The sequence below is a fragment of the Camelus dromedarius genome, chromosome 16, assembly GCF_036321535.1.
Source record: "Camelus dromedarius isolate mCamDro1 chromosome 16, mCamDro1.pat, whole genome shotgun sequence".
Taxonomy (NCBI): Eukaryota; Metazoa; Chordata; class Mammalia; order Artiodactyla; family Camelidae; genus Camelus; species Camelus dromedarius.
Genome location: NC_087451.1, coordinates 40,683,945 through 40,705,654, shown reverse-complemented (window position 1 = coordinate 40,705,654; position 21,710 = coordinate 40,683,945). Strand labels below are relative to the sequence as shown.

General features: G+C 42.7%; 1 long non-coding RNA gene across 5 annotated transcripts in view; it reads left to right on the top strand.

The window, feature by feature from the left end:
- Window positions 1-21,710, top strand: part of LOC105090420 (uncharacterized) — a 148,459-nt gene that overhangs the window by 103,938 nt on the left and 22,811 nt on the right. For 3 of the 5 annotated variants that reach the window (XR_010384594.1, XR_010384593.1, XR_010384595.1), the window contains 3 exons: window positions 3,779-3,936; window positions 5,319-5,453; window positions 7,367-7,612. This is a non-coding gene — a long non-coding RNA (uncharacterized LOC105090420). Of the gene's footprint in view, window positions 1-3,778; window positions 3,937-5,318; window positions 5,454-7,366; window positions 10,881-21,710 lie in introns of those variants that run through there. The other 2 variants (XR_010384591.1, XR_010384592.1) reach the window with 1 other exon arrangement.

The following is a 21,710-nucleotide window of genomic DNA, read 5'->3' as shown; positions in this document are numbered from 1 at the left end:
GCAATGAAATAATGATTTCTATAAAATGAAAAAATATGACAACTGCCTTCTCATTCCTCTCTTCTTTATTTTTTTCTTGAGAGTGGTCACTGAGCCTCCTGGTTATGTTGTTAAGCCCTAAACTCCACGTCAGTGTGAACTCCACCAGACCCTCCTTAGTGGTTCCGTCCAGGCCACGGGATGTGACTGGAGGGGCTTCTGTCTGTCTTCTCTTACACAATCTTCTTTTTACTATCAATTGTGTCCTCTCATCAATCCACCATTTGGGGTTTAGAAAGAAAGGGGGAGAGAAATGAGGGGAAAAATTCAGAATAAGAGATGAAGGAAAGACGAGAAGTGGGGTTAAGGCACCAGGCTCGTGGAACACTTTGGAGCAGTTTGCACCCATTTAAAGACAGAAACTGGAATTAAATCTGACTGAAGAAAAATCCACACACTGCTCCTTCTACCTAAGGCACCGACGTTAAGTAGATCAGAGCTGGCTATGAAAGGGACTGATTCTAAGTAAGGAAGCACTTACTAAATCCCAGTTTCAGTCGTCAAGGCCCTTGATGGTTCTGGAAATATTTCTCTGGAGGGACAGTCCATGGACCTTTCTTGCCATATGACATTTGTCCCGTCTCCCTAAAGAGAACTCTGGCTCTTGCCCTTTTATCTCTGAAGGCACATCCCTTGCCTCCACTCCCAACCCCCCTTACCAACAGGATCATTATTGTCACCAATGTGATGGGATGATTTCTGTTTTCCTTTTCAGTGCACCTTCCAACCAGAGTTAATGGGTCTGACCATCACCGTTAGAATGTGTTGTCCCTCGTGTGTCAAAGTGGCATCCTTCAGTGGGTAGAGCCTGAGCTTGGAGTTCCTTTCTATGCTGCAGGGCAGGGTTTGACCCCATCCCCATCCTCCACCCTCCTTGCTTGAAACCTCCCATAGGGGTGTGTGAAATGGCAGAGAGGTGTTAGGGTTATAGCCAGAGCTAGGAAATTAAGCGACATTGGCTGAGCTGGGTGGTGATTCAATCCAGGACCTTGATGTTGTCAGTCCCACGCAAGCGTGCTAGTGATTGGCCCCCTGAGATGAAGCTTAAACACGTCTGCTCAGATTCCCTTCCAATGCATTAACATGGGCGCCTTCTAAGTCCTAAGCATCTCCGGCCTGTAAAACACTTTTTGCGACATCAACCCTGAGATTGGACCTGTTGAGCCATTTTCATTTTGTGAAGTATTTTTATAGGCTTTTCTTCGGCTACAACTTGGCAGAAATGAAACAACAGACTTAACATTTTGAGAGGAGATTCTCATTTGCCTTCAGTTAGTTGCAACCTTCGTTTCTCAACTATAAAAATTTAACAGATATGTGAGTATCATGGGTGGAATGAAGTTAATTTTTACCACCTATAAGAGTTCATTAGTGAAATAAGGAAAGTATTTAATGGATGTATGCTCAGTGTGCCTAAAATTATTTTACCATAATGAAAGGCCTTGAAAGACTAAGAAAAAGTATGATGACAATTAAATTGCTATCTGAACAGTGTTACTGTAGAGAAGGAAAACAGTCTTAAAATAGCTCATTGTAGAGCTGGAAAAGATGGAGAAATCCATAAAGGAGGCACAAAGATGTTGCAAACGGAATGAGACTCTTTAAAAATACCAACATGGCTCTTGTTTTTCGCTTGCACAGAGTCCCAGATTTTCACCATCTTTCATGCTTCCATCTCGTTTTTGTGGGGGTGTGACTTGCTTCAGTTAGACTCCTAAGCAAGCTCTGTTTCTCCCCTTTAAAAAGGTAAACCTTCTTTCCTCCCAAATGTATATAGTACAGCTTTGCCTTCGTCATGTTTGGTAACCTACTAATTAAGAATTTGACACTCTTGATGAAAAAGGCTAGCAGGGCAGAAGGACAACAGTAAGGAATTTTTAACAAACTTTCCCTCAGCCCTTCAGTAGTGCTTCTCCTATTTGATGTCAGAGGTAGCAGGGATCTTAGCAGCTGTCTTAGTCCAACACCCTCTTTTATAGCTAAAGAACATAAAGCACAGAGAGGGCAAGTGATTTGCTCAAGGGCACACAGCCAGTTAGCCAAATAAGAGAACACAATTGAGTGTCACCCCGCCCTACAGCACCTGAACACCCATGATCGCTTATTTACTTGATAAAGACTTGCCAGCACTTTGGCACGAATCCAGTTTTATAGCTTCCAGTCTTTATTAATGCATCTAATTGAAAGAAAGAAAAAATTCCTTTGAAACGTCCTCTAACGCAGACTTTGCAGATATTCTTTCAATCCTAGGTTCTTTGCCCTCCGCCCCAAGCCCAGGCTTGTGCAGTTAGAACATGTTTGCCCACAGACCCTGCTGCTGGCCAGTGGGTGACAGGCATCCTTGGGTTTATCAGGTCCAAGAATGGTGACCTTCCTCCGAGTGAGGACATTCTGAAATTCTCTCGGTCCCATGAAGCTTGTTCATCTGTGTTTTACCTCCCTCTGCTCCTCTCGACTCTGAAAGAAAAAAGCGAGGAATAAAACTCACATTTCTTTTTTGTTATCTGATAACCCTGTGTAAAAACCACTGTTTTACTCTTCTGGTTTTCTTCCAGCTACTTGGGCTTTTATTGTCTGAACATAGAGAAATTTTTTAATGAGAGATAGTTGTCTCATGGAAGGTCAAGAGAAGGGTGAGTGTGAAATCGAGAATTCAGTGCGTGGTTTGTCATTTTGTTCTAATAATTCAGTGCTTAACTCTGTGCTGGGCATTTGGTACATGGAGAGTAGGATTTAAAAAAAAAAAAAAAAAGACGTGAGGGTCCCCCATTCAAAGAATTGTTAGTCTGGGGGAAACAAAACAAATAACTAGAAATTATAGGTGGGTTACTGATAATAAAATAACCACGATGGCTGGCCCTTGGTAACTTTGTCAAGTGGGTTGCATTTAGTCTCTTCTTTCTGCCTGTGACAGTCCCTTCTTCCGTCATCACCCAGAGTTAGAGACGGTTGACAGGGCTGGGACTGGGATGAGGCAGGTGAGGCACTGGCCTAGAGGGCACCACAAATTCAGGCGCCAAGATTTTAAATATTGCATTAAAATCCAAATTAATGCAAAAAATTCATGAATAAAATATTAATATTTAAAGAGAGGACAGGTATTACTGACTGTTCCTTTTTGCCTCTGGCTCTAATATGGTTTGGCATAGCATTCAGAGTTAATGCCCAGAAATAAAGCAGAATAAGCATGTGTGTGAGAGAGAAGGGGGTTGAGGGGAGAGAGAGATGAATCTTAAAGCTGGAAGAAACTTTAGTGTCCAAAAGTTAGTCCATTCAATTTTACAGGCGAGGAAGCTGAGAAGTTTAATGTTTCGCCTTAAGTCAATCACAGAGATCCTTAAAAACGCTGAAGCTCAGGGTCTTGACCACCAGTCCTGTGGATACTTACACAAAAACGACTTTCAAAATGGGGGAAACTCAGTTCCCACAAAAGGAGACAAGCTCAATAAATTGGTCAACTTAGGACGTTTTAATGGGCCATGGACACAGAGACAGAGCTTTTAAAATAAAGGTCCCAGAGCACATGTATAGTCTCTCTTTGCATCTTGCGTCTGTAAGGATTCCAGGAAAAGAAGGCGTGGCCTGGAGCCCCAGCCACTGCCTGATTCTGCTGCCAGGGGTGTGAGCAATAGGAGGGGTAGGATTCCCAATGCCCTGGCTAGGACACCCACCTTTGGCCATCAGGGCAAATGCTCCCTTGCTCATGTTCCCCTTCCTGATTCTTTGGCTCTGCTCACAGGTGACTTTCCTGGTGTGGCTTTTCCTCGCATCAGCGTGGTTTGACCTGAGAACTCGATTGGTGCTTTGATTCTGATTCAGCCAGAGTGAGCCCTATCCATGACTCAAGCCACTTCACTGAGTTTGACGATGGGGTTTGGGGCCAAAATGCCAGCCACAGTAAGTGTCCCTCTGCCTCACTCTGTCCTCAGTCAGTATAGATCCCCTCATGACCTTGCAGGAAGGAGTGGATGATGGAGGGGAGGTTTGGGTGTTTCAGGCCCATGGCCCAATTCTGTACCAGTCATTTATTTCCCAATCTACAAATAACTAACCACATCCCTTTTTGATAAGACTTAGAATACAGTCCAGGGACATGGTGATGATGAAACTGTCTATTCTTCCCTGCTCCTTCCCTATCCAAGTCTAGGGGGAGGAAGACTATCCTGTGCACACACAAGCGGCAGCCTGCGGTTCCAGAAGCACTTCTTTCTTTGTCCCCCATGGATTTTGGCTGAGGTGTAGGTCCCATGCACGCTGGGGAACTGGTCTAAGTGGACAAGGTCAGCTCTAGTCAGGGTGATCAACTTGTCCCGGGCTGCTTGGGACTTTCTCATGTTTAGCACCGAGCGTCCTAAGTCCCAGGCAAACTGATGTGGTGGGTCAGCCTCGGTGACCAACAGCCAGTGGTCACTAGCTCACACAGTGATCTCAAGAGTCATTATAGTGGTGGAGCATTGACCTTTTCTCAAGAATAGGATGGAACCCCAAGTGAGTGTGGTAAAAGGGCAGATGAACTTGCTTTTCAAGTTTGGGCACGGGAGCTCTGGTAAAACCTGTCCTTCAGCCTCTGATAAGAATCAGATGCTTATGGCCAGGGTCTGTGCTGAGGGCTGCACTTCCAAAGCGGTAAGAGTTTATTGCTACCCCCATGGAACTTGGGCTGTGGGCCAGCGGTGTCTTGTGAGGACCCTTGGGTAATCGGCAAGCATTGATGCTGACAACAGGCAGACTGGAAAATCCAGGGCATTTGATTCCTATCTGCATTGGAATCAGGGCAGAGGGAAGGAAAGCAGAAGCTACAGTACTCAGATCTCCGGGGACAGGGTTTCCAGCATGAGACACCCTCCGGTAAGGCCAACAACACAGTATTTTCACAATCACCAGGCCGATCTTGTCCTTGGTCAAGCCTCTCTCCAAGGGCAGGACTGATGCAGGTAAATCCTTCAACACCTGTATGGCATGTAGCCATCCCTCACCTGGATTTTAAGAGGCAGCTGTGGACAGGAAAGCAAGAGAGGGAATGAAGCCCATTAGAATGATCATTTCCCCTTTGGTACCTGTGTGCATGCACACACGCTCCCTCCAGCCTGATTAAAGCACGGAGAACTCTTACAGGAGGAAGCAGAAACATGAAGTCCCGAATGAAGTCAGGAATGACGGCAGACTAAGTGTCTGAATAGCAAAAGGGTGTGAGTGTGCAGCAGCTCTGGCAAATTCCCAGGGTTCACGGCCTCCCTGGGGGATGTTCACGGAGCCAGCTGACTCAGGGTATCTTACAGGCACCACTTCACCTCCAGTGATAACTTCCCTCACACTGGAATACACAAAGGCTGCAGAGGTTCCAAAGAGATCACGTGCTACGCGAGGATCTGACAAGATGGCGTGGTTCTGGAATGAGCAGCATGAGAGGATGGGTAAGATTTAGTTTGGGGGAGGTATAACAGATGAAGGGTGGCCAAAGGCTCTGATCAGGGAGCTGGAAGAGGTGTAAAGCAGAGACTCTGTTGAAGCAGATAAGACCTGGGTGTCTTGTGGTTGCCAGTATAAATGTCTAATTGTGTCTAATTCCCCCTCCACTCACTGCCTCCACTTCCAGATTACAAGATCCACAGAGGCAGGGCTACATCTTACTCAAACTCTGTAACCACATAAATAGTCAGCACAGTGCTTTTAACATCATAGGTGTTCAGGAAACATTCCTGATAAAAACTGAAGTGGACTTGAAGCACCGATTTATTAATGTTTAGGGCATATACCTTGGGACACAGAATGACTGCCATATATGTAAAAAGAAACCTAGTGACGGCAACTCGAGTCCACATCAGTTGCAGGAAGAAACTTCAGAGTGCCCAGAATACAGTCATGGATGACGTCGATCGTACACCTAAGCCAAGTTATTAAAGCCTTAAAACTTCAGCGTGAAAAGTACATGGGCTTCATCAAGATCATGCACATCCTTTCAACTGACACAACTTTCTTTAAAATTAGTCCATGAAACCAGGAGGACCAATGTGGGCGTGTTAGAAGGGCTCTGTACCTGCAGTCCTCCGCCAGCTGCTGCTGCACTGGGCATGGCTGATCTTCAGTGCCAGTGAGCTGCTGACGTCTGGCTGAAGCTTTTTTTTTTTCTCCCCTAAAGCATTTGTTGATGCTGTTTCATCACTCCTCAGTTAATGCATATCTTCCTTTTCTCTTTGGTTCCTATTACTTTACTTCATTCCTCACCTTCCTTTTGGTCTTCCTATAGGAAAGGGACCAACTGCCCACCCGCGCACTCCCTTCTCGGGGCCTCCGTCCCTGCACACAGCTCTGCCGTCCTTTCTCTGCCACCTCACTCCCCCACAGCAACTGCTGCTGGTTCCCATTCTTCCCAAGCCTTGGGATTGCTCAGCCTTTCCTTGGAGAGTGTGAGGTCATATGACCATCGCCCTTCTCTTCCTTGAACTTGTCTAAGTCAGTTTCTGTTATTGCAACCAAAGGTGTATCTCGAGCCCCCACCTCTTCCTCCCTCTGTTGTAGGTACACCTGCCAGGGGCACCCAGAGGAGTTGCTCGGACTCCATGGTGTCACCCAAGACAAAAAAGGGAGACTACCTGGTTGGCATGCTATGAAGCATCAGAATATTTGGAAATGTGTAGGTAGACAGGTGGTTGAATTTTCTACCTTTTTCGGGGAGTGTTTCAGCACCTTGTGGACAAGGCTCTTCTGCTACATTTAAGCACCTTGTTAAGACCATAAAATGAATTTTGTTGTGCAAAACGAGAAGGATTCACATTGCTGCTGCCCCTGAGCCCTGCCTGGGTGGTAGGCTTAGCTAGACAGAGGTGGTCAGGGGTTTCTGGTATTCTTTTTAAGAATGAAAAACATTTAAAATTGGGAAAGAAAGTGGACTTTATCTCCCTAAATGGAATAGCTGTAGAAGAGCAAAACCTTTTTTCCGTCCGCAGAAGGGAACCATGGCAAGAGAATAGGAGCTTTACGGGGAATTACTGGCATTATCAAAGGCTTTTCAAAATAGACTTGAAATGAATAGTTGTGTGCCGGTTTCATTACTGCTTTGCGAGTTTACATTTTGGTTTTTGTACCATATTTTTCTCCCCCTTATGAGATGGTTGCTAGGGCAGGAGAGCAAATAATCTTTATTGTGTGGAATTGGGGCCTGAACATAATTATCTTATAATTTGGGTTCATAGTGCCATTTTTGACAGTTATAGTATGAGCTTTTTGAAAAAAATTGAGCCCACATGCTGTAAGCTGCTTCCTATTCAGTTGCTCTTCAAGTTATGTTGTCTTGGCTCTCCCTTCCCCCACTCCTGCCCTGGAACAGCCTCGGGACCAGATGCTGCTGGAGGCAAACCCGATGATCCAGTGTGGGTACCACAAGCCTCCTGCATTTCTCCTACCAGGAAAGTCGTGAGTAAAGAGAAGTTTGGTAAATCAACTCAGTGGTCCTAGCAACCTCCATGACCATTTCCAATTGCTTCATCTTTAGCTGACAGCACTTCTTACCTAACTTAGCCCATAGCATTTCTGTAAAGGAAGGTGATGAGCTGTAAATAAACTCTTAAATGCACCCTGGGAGTACATGGCTTACAGAAATCCTTCTTTTAAATAACAATCTATCTTTTTTTTTTTTTTTCCTGTTTCTTCCTATTGCCCCAGCAGAAACATGGGTTCACCTAGAAGCAGACCTTGAGATGTGGGTTTAAGTACAAATGGTTTATTAGGGAGATCATGCCAGAAAACAACAGCACGAGAGTGGGAAGTGATACTGGGAAGGGAAGGAAGTCAGTACAAGATACGTCCTCGAGCAGGTTACTGCTGCGGGCAAGTGGGGCTCAATCCTGCTGGGGAATCTCTGGGAGACACCTCAGATTTGTACCACCCGAGGGTGAGGAAGCTGGGGTATTTATATACTGGCTGTATCAGTCACTGGTGAAAGGCTGCTTGTGGGGAGGGGGTTGGTAATAATTTCCTAGCACTCTACCTTCTAAATGGGTAGGGACTACTGAAATCCAAGAAAGTTCTTGGATAGTAAATGCTGGCAGTTGGAAGGCAAGCCAAATGAAATGGCACGGGCAGGACATCGACCATCTGCTACACTTCGCTTCTCCGAGTATGTTATGTGTGAGGAGGTAGACTCCCCCTTGCACCCAAGAGTCACTAAAACAATTTTTTTGGTAAGTGTTTTCTGTGTGCATTTTCTTCAAATCAAAAAAGGCTTTTAGAGACTTATAATTAGGAAAGTGAAGTCTTTCCTTCAAAATATTTTCTTTCTGCAGAAATAATAGGAAATGGAACCGGTGGCCACAGCCAATAGATTAATATTGAGCCTTTTCAGAATGCTCCCATTCATCATTTTCAGTGAATGGATGATATAGAAGTAAACATACAGCCTTTATTCTTGAGATTTGCTTTTATGCCACCATCAGTGGATTTCCATGCTTAGCAAAATCTTGCCTCCTAGCTGCTTTTTGAAAGTGCCTGCAACAAGGAACCCTAGTACTGTGTTGGTGGGAATGTAAATTGCTGCAGCCATAATGGGGAATAGCATGGAGTTTCCTTAAACTAAAATCTGAGTTACCATATGATCCTGCGATACGACTCCTGGGCACATATCCAGAGAAAACTCTAATGCAAAAAGATACATGCACCCCAGTGTTCATAGCAGCACTAGTTACACTAGCCAAGACATGGAAGCAACCTAAATGTCCATCCACAGATGACTGGATAAAGAAGATGTGAAATTTTATATACACACAAACACACACAGTGGAATATCACTCAGCCTTAAAAAATGAAATAATGCCATCTGCAGAAACATGGATGGACCTAGAGATAATCATAGTAAGTGAAGTCAGACAGAGAAAGACAAATAGTATGTGATATCACTTATGTGTGGAATCTAAAAAAATTATGCAAATGAACTTACAAAACAGAAACAGACTCACAGACATAGAAAACAAACTTATGGCTACCAAAGGTGAAAGCAGGGAAGACAGGAAGGATAAATTGAAAGTTTGGGATTCACGTACACATACTACTATATATAAAATAAATGACAAGGACCTACTGTATAGCACAGGGAATGATATTCAGTATCTTGTATAACCTATAATGGAAAAGAATCTTAAAAAGAATTGCTGTACGAAACTAACACAACATTGTAAATTAACTATACTTCAGTTAAAAACCAAACCCAACAGGCTGTAAACATGGCATCAGCTTGTGATGTGCTGCTGTCATTGCAGTGCTGAAGTTCCAAAAAGAAAGTGTTGGCACATCCCTGGGTACCTCGTAGACTATGGTGTGGCAGACCTACCACTTGTAACTTGCCCAAGTAGGCAGGGGCCAAACAGAGGTATGTGATGGTGTCCTTTATTCACAGGTACCAGCTCCTGAAAACTGAAAAGCATGATTAAACCCAGCCATCTTAAATCCCCATGACATAGCTTGGAGGCCCTGGAACCTCGTGTTCCTGGCAAATCCGGCTGCTGTCTTTATCCCTAATGGCCCTCTGGCAGCTGAGCCAATCATGGCCTGGTTGGTGTCCTATTGTTTTGAGGGTTGATGAGTCTGTGAGTTCCTAACATAGCTTCAGAGGGGAATCTTGGTGATGTGGAGAATTAAGCTCATGGAGTCTCTACTTGCACATAGTTGCCACAAAAGAATGGAGCTGACCTTTCCTTGAGAGGCATGCTACGCTGGTGGACTGGCATCTTGGCAAAATGGAACCCAGATCAGTTCTATGTCCCATCTGCCTCAGTGGTAGCCTGTATCTGGATCAGATCCACTGACCATTTCTCCTTTGACTCCTAATTCTAGTCCCTGATAGGTAATTTGGGAGGCTTCAGAGCTAGAAAAACACTTAAAGATCATCCCGCCAACCTGTCTATTTTACTGATAAGGACCCTGCATTCCAGCGAGGCTAAGTCATTTGCCCTGAGTCCAACGGGAGACAAGAGGGGGGCTGTGGGGAGAGAGAGCCAGTCTTTTCTCACTGCCCATGAAGCTAGTAAGTTAAAGCAGCAGGATTTCTCACTGGATTCAGGAGAAGTAAATGATTCGTGCCACAGAATTTTTTGAACACCTGCTCAAGACAGTCCAAAGCACTGTGGGTCCAAGAATGAGACCCGGTTCCCTTGGGGCTCCTACACGTTCTCCCCCTGTTCTCTTGAACTGTCTGCTTCAGCTCCTTGCTTCCCAGCTCTCTTCCCCTATCTTCACTCCCAATTCATCCCCCATCTCCCAGCCTGTTTTCTCAATTTTCTTTTTTCTTTCTTTCCTTTTTTTTTTGGTGCTGAAACCCAGGAACTATTTTCTCTCTTTTCTTACAGTCTATGTCCTTCGTTCCAACTCCCCAATTCCCTTCCCCCACCTTTCCCTGTTCTTAGTCTACCAGGTTTTCTTTCTCTCCTCTGTTATTTTATTTCTCCTCCTCCTATTTATCTATCACCTCCCTTAAGCTCCCCCCAGTTGCCCCTTCCTAGGCACCCTTGCTCTCCCCTCTCCCATCTTGAATCCCGGAAGCATCCTTGGTTATCATGGCAGGCAGCCTCTGAGATGGCCAGTGGTCCCCACCTCCTTTCCCTCATGGAATCCCTTCACTTTCGGTATGGGCTGGACCTTGTAACTCTATTCTGACAAATAAAATATGACCCAGATGATGGGCTATCACTTCTAAGCTTAGTTTAAAAAAGGCTGTGGCTTCCATCTTAGGTGCTCTTTGGCTCTGAGGAAGCCAGCTGCCATGCTTACTGGCCTACTGAGTGGTCCACACAGCAAGGAACTGAAATCTCCAGCCAACAGCCAATGAGGACCTGAGGTCTGCTAACCACCACGTGAGTGACCCTCCCCTGTGGAGCCCTGAGACTCCAGCCTGCAGCACCTCTGACATCCTGATTGTAGCCTGTGAGAGACCCCAAGTCTAAGGCACCCAGCTCAGATGCTCCTGCAGTCCTCACCTACAGAAACTGTAGGGTAATAAATGTCAGGTTGCTCCATTTTGGGGGTAATTTGTTATGCAGCAGTGTTAAAAAGGCAGAGGTGTCCTTTACAGACCACCATTCAGAACTGTTTGTCTCCTATGACCTTGAGCAAGTTGCTGCTACTTTGGGGGCCTCAGTCTCCTCATTTGAGAGACTTGGGGGTTTGAGTTGAGTGTCCCAAGTGTCCCAAATGTCCTGTCTGTGAGGATGTAGTCTGTGAGGTTACATCAAGGCCTGTCTGTTCTGCTGTTTGGCACAGGAAGCCCAGCTAAACCTGCACATCTTTGTATGTGAAGCTCCACGTCTTTATATTTGCCTCACATTTTTCTCTCCTATTATCTAAAGTCTGTTTCTAATTTCTGACAGAATTGCAGTGGCCTATTGTGGGCCTCGCTCTGCATGACATGCCAATTTCATTTCGGAGTCACGGCTATTGTCTTCTTCTCCGCTAATCTCTTGTTTTGCAAAATTCCAATAGAACGTGTGAACAGGGAGAGTTGCCCTTGTGCCTGATTCGGGCGCTGTGTGGCCCCCACACAGGGGTGGATGATAGACAGACAGACAGACAGCCTTGTCTGCCACCCGAGGCATCTTTTCTTGCTTAAAAATTTGCTCTCCAGATTGCAGACTCCCTTCCAATGCTAGCAAAGACTGGAACATATTAAATAAAAGCAGAGCTGAAATTGGATGGAATGTCTCAGCCACTTAGATTCAGACCTCTCTTTCAGGGGAGCACGTGGGGAAGGGGCCGGGACGTGCCCACACGGATAACAGGAGAAGAGGGCTTCCATACCTTTCTCATACCACTCAAGCCTTAAGCAGGGGTAACATATTTTTTCTTAAGCAGGGCCTATAACCCAGGATCCATCACTTATGTATGGTGTCCATGGCAACCAGGCAATGGTATGGGATCCCTTCTCACTGGGGAATTCCTTTTATGGCTCATTTCCGAAACCAGCATGGCCAGTACACGAGTCTGCAGTTTCCCAGTTGCTTAGCAACCAGCTCCTATGCTCTAGTCACTAGGAAAAGCAGACAGTTTTGGTTTTTTTTAAAAAAGTATTTGTCGTCAGAATCATATGTTACATTCTCTCTACTTTGTCTCTTTAGAATAAAATAATTAGTGTGTGATAAGGATGCGGGAAAGGGCAACCGCTCCCTGTTGTTAATGCCTCCACTGCTCCTGGCGGGCTGTTGCAGGCAGAGAGAGGGAGGAAAATGTTCGCATGCTTTCGGCTGGTAATTAAGCAGCGCGAGCCATCTGCACATTGAAAGCTCTACATTTTTCACGTCTCGTGGGGGCATCAAGTAAGTATAGGGCCAGCAATTTGCATGCTGCGTTCCCTCCCCCAAACCAGAAAAGCCAGGCTCCACCCACAGGTGTCACTGGACCACCTCTCCTTGGCTGACAACCCTGGCGAGGGGTGAGTTGGTTTGTTGGGTTTTTGGTAGAAAGGTGAGGAGACCATTTAATACCCCCTGCATTACAGCCATGGTTCTCAACCAGGGGTGATTTTGCCCCCTAGGTAATTTTTGGCAAGCTCTGCAGACATTTCTGGGTGTCATAAGTGGTGGGGGTGGGGGGTGTTACTGATACCTAGTGGGTAGAGACCAGGGATCTTGCTAAACATCCCTACAATGCAAAGGACAGCCTCCAGCAACAAAGAACTATCCTGCCCACAATGCCAGTATGCCAAGGCTGAGAAACCTTGTATTAGAGAAATCAAAGGATCCGTCTGTCTTGTTAAAAAGAACCACTATGGCTGACTAGGAAAAATGTTGACAAGGTAAAGGGTGGGACCGATGAAAATCCATTCAGCAGACAACTCCAGCTGGAATTTCTGTATGGCACGGAACTCCTCTGCCTCTACCAGCAGTCAGCTTAGCAAGTATAGAGCAAAGAGCCCCTGCTGGGTTTGTGGCCATGGAGGTAACCTCTGTGGTTGCCTCCCTACAGGAAGGAAAGCAGAGAGGGAAGGGAGGTGGCTCTGGCATTAGATTTGGTTTCCCATAATGAGCCCATTGCCTGTGCAGTGTGGGCTCTTTGGTATTTTACATATTCTGCCTGAGACTCAGTCTTGTCAACTCCAAAATGAAAATTAAAATGGATTCACACGTGTCAGAACGTGTGAAATGCCCGACCCCTCTCAGGATCCCTTGTTCTCCCTTTCATGCCTCAGCCCTGGAACCTTAACTGTCCCTCTTTCCTGCTTGGTTCTCTGAACTGAATGTGAACACATGTGCTGATCCTATAACGACTGAGGTCATTTTATTTAGCAATGAGCAAAGGTGAAAAGCATCATTTTGGGAACGTTAAGCTGGTAATCAGACTAAATTTAGGCATGAAGGACAGGAAAACCTAAGAAATGGGTGAGATGAGAGGTGGTATTACCATTAAGGGTGTCCCAGCGCCACTGTTTGGCCGTGTGACCTTGAATAGCTATGTAACCTAGAGCAATTTCTCATCCATGAAATGGGGATAATGATTACCTCTTACATTACCATAAGGATTAAAGATAATGTATATAAAGTGCGAGCCTGGCACCCAGCGTAGGGTAGGCACCTGATACTGTGACAATATACACATTCATATTGGTGCCTTACCTCATTTTTTTTTTTTTTAAGTAAGATTGGCACTTATAGTCTAACCCAAAATCTTTTCCACTGATGCTGAGAACGCGGCCAAGGCTTTGTGGTAGGAAGACACAGTTGGCCTCCTTGTTATCTCGTCTACAGCACTCAGACTTCCCCCCATAACCTAGGATAGTCCCAGTGGCCATAACGTTGTGTAAGCAGTTCTGAAGCTCCTTCTATTTCAGCCTCTGCTACCTGTTTGGCAGGGGACGGGGAGAGGGTAATGAATTCCATACATTTAGTAACCATTTTTTACTTGCCTGACATCTTGAGAACACCTCAGGATACTTCCTAGTTCTAATAAGTGGGTTCTGGTCTATGTTCATATTCTCTGCACCTTTCATAAATTTCTAGACGTTTGCATATCCCCTGTCAGCCTCCACCAGAAGCTCCTCCAGTCCCTTGACCCCTTGAAATGCCTCATCAGCTCCATTATTTCTTTCTTGAAATGCACCAACTGGAGCTGCACATTTCTTACAAAGTAATTCTTTCTTTCTTTCTTTTTAGGTAATACTTTCTTGGTATCTTTATTCCTTATTCTTCCTAATAATTTCTCCAAGCTGGCAGGCCTTTGGGGGTCCAGTGGTTGCTGCATACTCTGGCAATGAATCCCCAGTCCTTTTTCTGGGCCACAACAGCTGGTTCACGTGGTAGCATCTCATTGTCTGCAGTTTGTCCTTTTCCTCCCTGTCCTGCTCTTATTCTCAGCAAAGTTTATCTGCCAAGGTTTTGCCCACTTACTGGCATCATGTAATCTCACCCCAGCTGGCTTCTTGTTGTTAAACACCCAACAGAGTCTAGGGATCTTGAAACACTTACAGATTGCATTGCCCCTTCTAGACTGTTGTGTGATCCCGCCTAATTTGGCCCATTCCACTCAAGCCTCTTGGGAGTGCAGCTGTTAACATGTCACTGCTAAAATTTTTCTCTTCCACAGGGGATAAGCAAGTGATAAATTTAGAGACTACTTGTTCATCCCTTCCAAACAGAATTAGGGACTCTTACCTGGAAGCCACCACAACCAGGAAAGGTGGAAGAAGGGTGTTTATCAGACATGCATGAACCCGGCTCCCCTGAATGTAGCACACAGGTGCCTCATTTCTGAACAGGTGCAGAAGCAGGGTCACGGTCACCCCAGGGCTGTGAACGGCTGGGGATGGGTCAAAGGGCATCAGGCAGCACATCTGGGATCCAGGGTGACAAACAGGAGATTCAAAATGGCATTATCAGGGCCCTAAACCAAGGCAAAGTTTTATCCGTGGAAGCAGGGTCGGGGGCTGAGCCCCAGCAGTGCGAGCAGTACAGTGGAGTCCTAGTGAAGGCAGAGCCTTCTAACAGTAAAGCAGAGTGGGTAACAGAAAGGGACGGAGGGGCACTGGTGCCTCCTTTGGGGCAAGTAATTTTCTCCCTGTGCCTGCAACACTAGTCCAGGTGCCTGGAAGACCAGTCAGTTGGTCAATTAGCAGATAATGTTGAATATGTACTCCACGGGGATCATTCTTTCATGAATTCCCGCAGGACACTAATCTCAGGAGGGGCTCATCTGTGATCACTAAATTGGGATTTTTGCAAACTGCAGGTCCTTCTTGGATATTCATAGTATATATTAGCATGTTAAAAGCTCAAGCTACTGTGAAATGGAAATCTGTTTTTAATCCAGCATTTCTCCAGCATCACTGATGACAAGATCCTTTTGTTACATTAAAAACTATAAATACCCTGTGGACACACCTTGAGAGAAGAGTGTTCTAGAACATTCCTAATCTGGTGTTCCCAGGCCCTTGGCAAACTGGGCCTGTCCCTGTTTCCTGACTTTACCTTCCTTTATTTTCCTACATTCCAGCCTCACTGAACTCTTCCCTTGTACATGCCTGTTTCACATTTCCCCCTTTTCTGCTACAGGTGATTCATCATCTGCCCCAAAAAGGAAAAAAAACCAAAACAAACAAAAAATACAAAAACAAAAACCACTGAGCCTTCCTCACTTCATCCCCCACCCATTTCTAGCTATCGTTTAAGGCTCACCTCGAAAGGGACACTTGACCCGAGATGTCTCTGCCCCAGACTTCCTGTTACTATAAATTATCTGTTTTCTCCTCAGATCCCCTTGTGTCACCCTATCTATTGCTTTGAGAGCACCTTTAATTTGTTTACGGCCACTTATGCCTTTCTTATTAGGAGACAAACCACATCTGATTTATTTTCCTAGTCCTACCCCAGAACACGGCATATTTGTAGGGTTGTTTGAGGTAGGAGAAAGCAAGCTATGATCTCCAAGGCAGGAGTAAGTTTCTCAACATTCAGACCAGATGGCAAATACCTGGCTCACCTGCTGTCAACCCACACTCACCTGTGGTGAATAGACTCATCTATCACCAGGTGATGCCCCAGGGGTCCAGCGCGGGCAGGGGAGGGGTGCCCACCCCGGGATCTCTCAACACAGTGCTCCCAACAGCCCTAATCAACCAATCAGGGTTGGCATGACAGTGGAAATCGAATGGTCATCCCCGATTTGGACTTTTCCACAAAGTGAAAATTAGAAAGTTAAGAGACTTAAGCAAGCTGAATATGAGAGCTGTTAATACTTCAGATCAAGGACTGTCCATAACAGAAAAGAGCAATTAGCAAAACTATTCATTACACTTTCATGTTCATGTCTAGTCTCAAGGCCAATTATTTGTATAATTAACATGTTACCAAATGCAAATAATTGATGAGCCTGATTTCTTGGAATAGAATGTGAGTCTCGTGAAATGTAAATAGCTGTGAATTACTAACAGCTTTCCTTTACATACGCTTTCTAATAGGGCAACGCCTATAAATTAAACAATTTAAGTGTAATCCCATTTATGCTAAAAGGCTTAACAAATTAAAATAATATGTGTGGCTAAATGCATAGAAAAAGCACAGGTTTTTAAATTCTCACTCTGCTACTTTCTAGCTAGCTGTGTGACATTGGGCAACTTACTTCATTTCAGTTTACTCACGTTATTGATAAATCTCAGTTTCCGCATTTATTAAATGGATGTAATAGCAGCCCCTAGTTCACAGGATTGTTATGAGAATTAAATGGGTGTTGACTCATTTGTAAAGCATACACAGTAAATGTGAGCCATTGTTTTCATTATTACATTTTTATATTGCTTAGATTTTATCCAATACGAAACATTAGAGGGAAAGGGAACGTATACAGATGTCCCCCCAAAATACCATCTATGTGGTCCTGAAAAGCTCCCATGGGGCTACAAAATAGCCCACTGAAAAAAACTCGGCTGCTGGGGGAAAAAAATAGGGTTGGGGCATACCACCCAAAACCTATGCAACTTTGTAACCCCAGCAATGTCAAAACTAACAAAATGTTTGTCCCACTCTATCTTAACTTGAACATTTGCTAGGTGCATCCCAGCCTTGAACCCTGGGGTTCCTGGGGCTGCTTTTTGAGACAAAAGTCCTGGAGGGCATTCATTTCTAACAGAGATCAGTTGCATCAAAATTCAACATGCAATTTAAGGAGTGTTCTTCGCTTATCTGTCGTAGTTTAAAAGAGAAATGACTTCACAGATTCATCATCAATACCCTCGGCTTCTCTAGGAAACACGACATGAGGATAACACAGTGATACTTAGTCACCGAGTCACTTTCTGCAGCTAAGGAAGGCAGCTTTTCCGTAAGGCCTTCATAGGGTGCTAAAGGTTTCCTCTTATTGAAGAGGTAATTACTGTGTGAATGCTTGCTCTGGTTGCTTTAGAACATTAACATGCTGGAAAAAATTTGCATAGGAACCAACGACTTCCATATTATATCAGTTCCCCATTTACCTATGGCACGTAAGGTCATCACATTTCAGAAATATATGTTGTGGCAACACAGTTTGCATTGAATAAATATTTCCTACCAGTTGCTGTGGTAGGAGCTAAACAGAAACCATATGATTTACTGCACATTAATCTAATGTGATGGGTATCCTTATCTCGATAAGGCTCAGGGACATTAACTTGCCTGAGATCAAAACTTTTTGAGTAGCAAAGCCAGGAATCCTAGCTGGAGTCAAACTGATTCCAAAACTCATGCTCTTTGAGACCACACTACCCCCTTAGGAGTCCATGGAGACAGGAAAGCAGACAGACACCCCTGGCTGTGGTGGTGAGTGAAAGCCTGATTCCTAACCACAAGTCACTAACATTTAATCTCTTTTAATCCTCACAACAACCCTGATGCTTAGGTATTCTTACCACCACTTTATAGATATGAAAACTGAAACTCAGAGGTGTTATAATTGGCTGGTCATGGAGCCAGGATTTATACTGAGACCCACCAAGTTCCTCCACTGGGGTGTTTCTCCCTACATCCTATTTATGTTTTATGTTGAAAGACACCATTCCTGAACATCTTGGTATGTCTGCCTGCTCATTTTCAAAAAAGCTAAGTGAGTTACACATCCCCATTCTCACATGCAATGAATTTCACTCTGCACATGTGTGTACACACATACCACTGGCAATCCTCACAGGTGTAATTTATCAAGCATGTTTCATAGTTCAGCCATAAAATACTAGCCTCTTTTTTTTTCTTCAGTTTTTGAGTTTGATTTTTCTTTTTGCTATTTACATTTGCCGTCTAAACAGCCCAGAAGAGAATTTATAACTAGAAAAATATTACCTACTTAGGATCTTATGAGATGGAATATCATTTATTGATTCTGTTCATGTATTTTTACTTTGTAATTATTAAAAATTAACCAAAAAGGAAATACAGCTTATTTTTAAAAAAGTGACAGTGTATTTGATCATTAACAAATGATATAATTTCTTTGCCATGACAATGCTATTCTTCATATGGAAATGTGATCTCAATATACTGATCAGAAAACTAAATGAAATTAGGAAAACAATGCATGAATAAAATGAGGAGTTCAAAGAAATAGAAACCATCACACACAAAAAAATCCTAATGCTGAAAAATACAATGACTGAACTGAAGAATTCAGTAGAGCTTCAAAAGCAGACTCAACCATGCAGAAGAAAGAATCAGTGACCGAGAAGACAGGACAATTGAAAAGGGCAAAAAGTAAAAAGAATGAAAAAGAGTGAAGAAAGCCTACAAGAACTATGAGGCACAATCAACAGAAGCGATATTCATATTATGAGAATTCCAGGAGGAGAAGAAAAAAAAAGAAAGGGATAAAGCATATTTAAGGCAATAATGGCTGAAAACCTCCCAAACTTGGAGAGCAATGGACAGCCAGATCCTTGAGGCTCAAAGGACCTCAAATAGCTTGAGCCTGAGTAGGGTTACACCAAGGCCCATCATCATTAAATTGTCAAAAGTCAAAAAAAGAATTTTGAAAGCAGCACAAGAAAAGAGAGAAGTTACGTACAAGGGTATAAGTTTATCAGTAGATTTCTCAACAGAAACTTTTTAGTCTAGGAGAGAATGGAATGCTTCTGAAATATTTTGAATGTGTTTTGATATAAGTATGCTTTGACTTCTTTAGCTTGTTCTTTTGTGTAACTACTACAGGTTTCTCCTTGTGAGTACTATGAGGCTTACATAAAATATTGTTAAAAAAAAATTATAACACCCTACTTTAAAGTGATAATTTCAATATGATTCTCACACTTTATACTTTTCCTTCTTCACCCCTTCACATTTTAGGTTATGTTGTTATAGTTTACATACAATTTATAGTGACAGAAAACTGTCAACCAAGAATTCTATACCAGGCAAAGCTATCCTTGAGAAATGAAGGGGAAATAAAGACTTTCCAAAACAAACAAAACTTGAGGGAGTTTATCAACACTAGACCATCCCATTAAGAAATACTAAAGGGAATTCTTTGAGTGGAAGTAAAAAGATGACTCTTAAAATCATAAAACACAAGAAGGTAGTATAAAAACTCACTAGTAATGGTAAATATATAGTCAGTGTTAGGTTGTGTAGTGTACAACTCTAGTTTGAAAGTTAAAAAAGTAGTTAAAACATAACTATAATAATCTCTTATTGGTTATACAACATAAAAATATGTAAACTATAACATCATAACCTAAAATGGAAGGCCAATTAAACACTCTTCTGAACAACCAATGGATCAAAGAAGAAATTAAAAGGGAAAACTAAAAATTATCTTGAGACAAAGGAAACTGGAAACGCAGCATACTAAAACTGCAACAAAAGCAGTTGTAAGAGGGAAGTTCATAGCAATAGATGCCAACATTAATAAATAAAGATTGCAAAAAACCTAATTCTACACCCTAAGGAACTAGAAAAAGAACACAATGAGCTCAAAGTTAGCAGAAGGAAGAAAATAAAGATTATGGCATAAATAAATGAAATAGAGAACAGGAAAACAATAGAAATAATTAACAAAACAAGGAGATATTTCTTTGAAAAGATAAAACTGACAAACCAAGATTAACCAAGGAAAAAAAGAGGACCCAAATCAACAAAATTGTAACTGAAAAAAGAGACATTACAACTGATACAACAGAAATACAAAGGATCAGAAGAGGCTACCATGAACATGAACTATATGCCAATAAACTGGACAACCCAGGAGAAATGGAAACATTCTTAGAAACATACACCCTACCAAGACTGAATCAGGAAGAAACAGAAAATCTGAACAGATCAATTATTAGCAAGGAGATTAAATGAATAATCAAAAATCTCCCAATGAAGAAAAGCCCAGGATCAGACGGCTTCACTGGTGAATTTTACCAAACATTTAGAAAAGAATTAATGCCAATCCTTCTCAAACTCTTCCAAAAAACTGAGGAGGGAACATTCCCAAACTCATTTTCACAGTGACAGCATTACCCTGATACCCAAGTCAGAAAAGGACACAACAAGAAAACTACTGGACAACATATGAAAATAGATGCAAAAATTCTCAATAAAATATTAGCAAATGAAATTCAGCATTTTTTTCAGCTGCATTTTTAAAAGGACCATTCACCATGATCAAGTATGAAAATCAATGTGATACATCATAAAATAGGATAAAAGAAAAAATGATCATCTCAAATGTAGAAAAAATGGACAAATTCAATGCCTATTCATGATAAAAACTCTTAAGTTGGGTATAGAAGGAAAGTACCTCAACATAATAAAGGCCATATATGACAAGCCTACAGCTGTCATACTCAGTGGTGAATGGTTGAGTTTTTCCTCTAAGATCAGGAACAAGACAAAGGTGCTCATTCTCACTCCTATTCAACATAATACTGGGAAGTCCTAGCTAGGGAAATTAGCCAGGAGGCAAAAAAAAAAAAAAAAAAAAAAAAAAAAAAAAGGCATCTGAATTGGAAAAGATGAAGTAAAATTGTCTCAATTTGCAGATGGCGTGATTTTATATATAGAATATCCTAAGGACTCCACCAAAAAACATAGATCTCAACAAATTCATTAAAGTTATAGGATACAAAATTAACATATAAAAGTCAGTAATGTTTCTATATACTAATAATGATGAATTATCTGAAAAAAACAGATATGTGAGTATCATAGGTGGAATGAAATTAATTTTTACCACCCACAAGAGTTCATTAGCGAAATAAGGAAAGTATTTAATGGATTTGTGCTTAGCGTGCCTAAAAATATTTCACCACGATGAAAGGCCTTGTAACACTAGGAAAAAGTATGGTGACACTTAAATTGCCTATCTGAATAGGCAAGAAAATCACCCCAATCGTAATAGCATCAAAAATAATAAAATACATAAGAATAAGCTTAATATAGGGGGTAAAAGATTTCTACATTGAAAATCACAAGACATTGATGAAAGAAACTGAAGACACAAATATATGGAAAGGTAACCTATGTTCATAGGTTGGAAGAATTAATATTGTTAAAATGTCCATACTACCCAAAGCCACCTATAGGTTAAATATAACCCCTATCAAGATTCCAACAGCAATTTTTTTTTAACAGAAGTAGAAAAAAGCAATCCTAAAATTTATATGGAACCACAAAAGACCCTGAATAGCCAAAGCAATCCTGATAAAGACAAATAAAGTGGGAGGTATCACATTTCCTGATTTCAAGCTATAT